We start from the raw sequence: 5,554 nt of genomic DNA on the forward strand, positions 1-5,554 counted from the left end.
CGAGACTTTTGGCTCTGCCTGCAATACAAACCCTGCAGAGGTTCATAAATCAATCTAACTAAATGAACAACTGCCCTGGAGATAAAGTTCAACTGTTTTTGCATGATTTGTCTAGTTAAACAATTTAGCGTTGCAAATACTAAAAAGCAGAAGTTAATAAAATAGCAGATTTGTTCATGTTACAGTTGAAAGGACAGTTGATGTCTAAATAGCAGAACTCAGTTTAAAAATGGAAGGCAGAAGTAAGCGAATGACTAGTCATCTATTTCAAAGATGCTGAACTGCGAACATCTGCATTTCCATCAAGACTGTTAACTGCAATGAAATGTATCTACTGCAATTACTTTGCCATCTACTGTGAAGACAAAATTCTTGGAGAGAAAAGGAACTTTTTTTGTTGAACTGGTACACGTTTTGTGTACTTTTCCATGTAGATAATGACCTAGAAGCTTGATGACAGAACCAACAGCATGTACCTTGAAGCAACTGAAAAGATTGTGCAATCTGATGTCACTTTTCTTGCTTCTGGTACTCAATCATTCAGTAGTATTATTTTTTTTTATGATGAAATCATACCTTTTTGTTTGGTTTGGTTTGGTTTGGTTTTTTTTCCATAACAAACAGCAGATGTCACAAGGATTTATCTCAGAAATTGACCTTCCAAGCAGCAGCCCTGCAGACTTAGGAAAAGGCATGAGAAGACACTAGAGAATGCTCTCCAGCATTATGATATGGAAGCTTTCAAGGGTCTTACTCTGATAAGTGCACCTCTCTCAGCAACCACTCTAACATTTTGCAGGATAAGACATCCTGTGAAAATATTCAGCTCTTCCCGCACCTTGCCTGGGAACTTCTTCTCACCAGAACAAATGAAGCGTCACTTCCTCATAATGCAGCTCTCCAATACAACAGTTACACAGTTCAGACGTCATAAGTCAGACTTGTGATTCTGGGAATAAAATATCTATCACTTATCTGTTGAGTACTGAATGTCTGAATCAAAAAAAGCCATGCCCACCCTTTTGTGCTGTTCAAAAGAAGAGGAGACCTTAATGTAGATTTGGTGCACTAACTTCACATTTTCATTTGATTCACATAGCTTTCCCAGCAAAGACTGGAGGAAAAGAAGCTGTGTCAGGCTTGCCTACTTTAATGACTTGCAGTGACTACTCCCACTTGATCTTTTATTTCCATATTTGCAACTATGGTTCTCAGCATTTTTATTTTGGGTACCTTCCTGCATTATTTAATGCAGGTGAAATAATTTGATTTGCTACAGAAATTTGCCAGAAGAACAAATTCTTTCCTAGTGATAAGTCATTTGGCATCTGTGATGGGCAAAATGAAAAAGGAAAACCCACCTTTCTACAAGTGACTGACTATTCTAGTAATACAGCTGTAGCTCCTTGATCTATTTTCTCTTATGACAAAGCTGGTTTAACAAGCAACCAGCCCTCAATTTTCCCCCTATCTGCTTTTTCTTCTCTCTCACACACACAATTCCTCATCTGTATCGGTCTTGTGGAGCTGTGCTGTACATGGGATTGCCAAATAATGAAATTTAATGATAAGCTATAATACCTCTTGATTTTTTTTTCCTTTAACGTATAGTCTGAATTACAGTGGCACTAGCAACTGAAGGAGCAATAAACTGCAGAGTAGATGTGGCAACACATAGCTATTAGGCAAGATAGCTGGCAGCAAGGACAATAACTTCTTTAGCCAGTTTTGCCATTCGAGAAAATATATGGTATATCCATCTACCCAGATGGGATACAGAGAAGTACAGTCCATGTTAACAGTATCTGTTCTCTCTCTGTCACACGTACACGCCAAGAAACTCCACCGTCATTGGCAAGCATTGGTGTGTGAACTTGACTCTCTATCCCACGTAAAAAGGACTTAGCACAGTCAAGAGTCAGCTCTTAAATTACTCCATTTCCTGTGTCTTTAACCTCCCATGTGATTCACTCTTCTCCCTTTTCCTATGTAATCCACCCTTCCCCAGATGCTTTGCTGCAGAAATTTCTATGCAAATTATGTTTCTAAATTATTGGGGTTTTTTTAGTTGTACTCATAAGGAATAGTTGTGTCCTGAGCTACGCAACAAGTTAAAAACAGAAGTTAATTAAATACACGTGTACATATGGTATTTCACTGACATGAAAGGCCCTGTATAATCCTTGCCTTAGCGGTTGTATTGGTACAGAGTTAACTATTAAAAACATCCCAAAGTGATGTTTTTTCAACTGTTTCTGATGTTCAGTTCATAGCTGTACAGGTTAGCCTTTTCCCAAGATGCCAAGTTTTCCCATCTGCCTTGAAATGGAAAATACTGGAAAGCCTTTACAGTCTGACTTCAATGGAGAACTGAAGGTCTTTTCATTTTTCTTACCTTGACCTCCTGAGTCCAGCTCTACTCTTCCTGAGCTGAGCTCCTCTCTGCCTTTTTCTCCACTCCATGATTTCCACTGGTTAAAAGGATGTGTGGTTTGACACTTGATTCTGTCTTCTAATGACAACCATTTCACTCACTACAGGGTCTTTAAAAAAGGCTTAATCTCATCTAAAATATGTATGTGTGTTAATTATGGAAGTTGCATAGTCCCAGTAATGCACAGAGCCAGAGTTCCTGAACAGCAATGGCTAAGGTGTCTTCAGTCTTCTTGTCTTTCCAACTTGAGTGGCTAAGTCACATATCAAACAGCTATCAAGCTACTAGAATTAAATTATATTGTCACAGAAATTATGGTCTTTGGTTGTATTAGCATTTACTACGTATTTGTGAAGAAATATCCACCAACCAAAGAAGGATGTGCATTGCTCTGATGGAGATGTGCCACAGCACCGTAAGGTCTACCAGCAAACCAAGGCTATGGTAGCTCACTAAGGAGCAGCGTGGCCAGCCACCCAGCAGCTGGGTGGAAAGCTGAGGACACTGTTGCAAGCTGCTGTCTTCTGCCAGGGTACCAGCACCCTCACACATATTTTGTATTTTGACTGGATGCCTGTAAATCATCATGTTTGGAATTCTTTAGGGGGTCAGCTGACCACCAATTTCCTCTATGTATGTTTGGCTTGGGATAGTTATCCTATCCCTGTAATTATTTGGGTTTTACATGCAATTATTTTTACACTTCCTTCTTTTAGCATATTGCTGGTATTTTTAACTTTAAGCCTATTCCAGGTAGATTTTTCCTCAAGAATTAGGAATAATTATTCTTTTCAAAAGGTAGAATTCAGTCATTTTGCAACATTACCTTTAAAACTTCAAGAAAAAGGAAAAAAGCCTTTGGGGCTTCTCTGTAGAAGTCTTCCAAGTAATTGCCAAGGTTAAGCTATTTTAGTTGCGTGATTAAAAATACTCCTCTCGCTGATTTAAAAAGCAGGCCTGTTTCTTTCAGGCAGTTTGATGCAAACATTATGGAGTCAACACTGTCTTGGGCACTGTCAGGAACAATGCCTTGAAGATATTCAAATAAGCTGGTTTAGGGACACCAGGGATATCTGCTTTTGGTTCTCCCCAGTGTATCTCTTTGTAGCTCAAAGATCTCACTGTGGTATATATCTTGGCTACTGTTGAACTTTACAAGCCATCTACTTCCATGCCCAAGATGTGGACAGTAGGAAGATTCCTCCGCAGAAGCCCACTGATGTAACCTCTTGATCCACTGTCTGTTCCCAACCTCATTCTTCTGGTTTTTGACATTCTTCTGGAAGGTTTTGGGCAGGTTTTGCTGATGCTTTCTGTTTTGGCATATGCGCTAGATTAAAATAGCTTGGTTTTGCCTCTTTCTAAGCCAATGTGGATCATTCAGGTATTAGAGCAAGATGACAGTTTGGTGTACCCTGGCCTTGTTGAGTTTCCACCTTGCCAACTTTAAAACCAGTCTGGCATTTCCTTTCTTTTTGTCCTTGTGACTTTGCATCTGCCAGTTTTCTAATATTTCTGTTGGTGATATCTGCAAAAAGTAGAGAGGCTTTTAATCACATCCCAAGCAAAGCAAAACACAATACAAGGGTTCTTGACAATATATACATAGGGTGGCATGGAAAGAAAAAAAAGCACTAAACAGGTATGAAAATGCTACCACACTCTTTTTGTGCAGTGCTGCTTGCAGGCTTATTTAGTATTTTGCATTTGTGTAATTCTTTTCATGTAAGGATATTGCAAAACTTTATGGGAATAAAGCACAGATTCCCTAACTCATTTTTGCCAGGCTTTTAGTAAGAACTAAAAATAAATCTACAGCCTTTTTCTACCTTACTACTTGCTTTTCCCCTATTAAGTATCTCCAGAGTAGCATTTATTTTTACAAATAACCATGCAAAACTACCAAAATAGATGGGGATTTGGAACACACACCATAACATAGGATAACATCAAATCATAGAATAGTTTGGGTTGGAAGGGTCCTTTAAAGGTCATCTACTCCAAGCCCCCTGCAATGAGCAGGGACATTTTCAACTAGAGCAGGTTGCTTAGAGCCCCGTCCAGACCAAGTTCAGACAACAACTGTGCAGCTCGGCCAGCGGCTACCCCTAAGTTTCCAGAGCCTAAATCCACTGTCCTATTTACCGGCCAAGTCATCATCTGTGCTTAAAAAAGAAGGCAATTACTCCAGAGCATCTGAAAGCCACATTTTCAGCTGCAGCTGTTGTACATTCTGTTTACCACTTCTACTTAGTTCTTGCATGGTACCATCTGGACTTTGCCTCCTTCCTATTTCCTCATGGTTTGCGATTTCCTAAGTTCCCGCACATATTTTCTGCATTTTATGGACAATCAGCAATTTTTTAGCTCCATGAATGCAGCTCAGCATTCCTTCACGGTATTTTTAGCTCAAACTGGCTACAAGGAACCGCAGCGTGCTATCTTTGAGCCCGCTAAGGCAGCTGACTCAAGAGACTGGCCTAGCAGATGGCTCAATTCCTTTCTAAAAGCTAAGTGAGAATGGATCACTGTCATTTCTGATGTCCCAGCTGGTTGCAAATCCCAAAGTACAGCTGATCCTTGAGGTGTGACTGCACGTTGCCTGCGGGCCTCAGCATGCCCCACCCCAACTGAGAAAACACTGGCCGTTCCCTCCCACTTGACTTCTCTTTTCTCTTGCTTTTGTTTGGTTTTAGAACGGAGGAGAATAGACTATTTCAGTTGGAGGGGGCCTACGACCATCATCGAGTCCAACTGCCTGGTCACTTCAGGGCTGACCAAACGTTAAAGCATATTAAGGGCACTGTTCTAGGGAGTCTGTTCCAGCGTCTGACCACCCTCTCGGTAAAGAAACGCTTCCTAACACCCAGTGCGAACTTCCCCCGGCACAGCTTTGAACCGTGCCCACGGCCCCGCGGCCCGGGGGACCAGCACCTCTCCTCAGGCAGCTACAGCGAGCCACGGGGTCGCCCCTCAGCCTCCTCCTCCAAACCAGGCCGCCCCAGGCTGCCGCGCCGCTCCCCACAGGTCGTTGTTGTTGCCGTTTGCGTCGGGGTTTGTTTCCTCCACGTTGTGCTGCGGGCCGCGGGAAGCCGAGCGGCGGCGCAGGCACCCAACGCC

The sequence above is a fragment of the Falco biarmicus genome, chromosome 2 (assembly GCF_023638135.1).
Source record: "Falco biarmicus isolate bFalBia1 chromosome 2, bFalBia1.pri, whole genome shotgun sequence".
In the NCBI taxonomy this organism is placed as follows: Eukaryota; Metazoa; Chordata; class Aves; order Falconiformes; family Falconidae; genus Falco; species Falco biarmicus.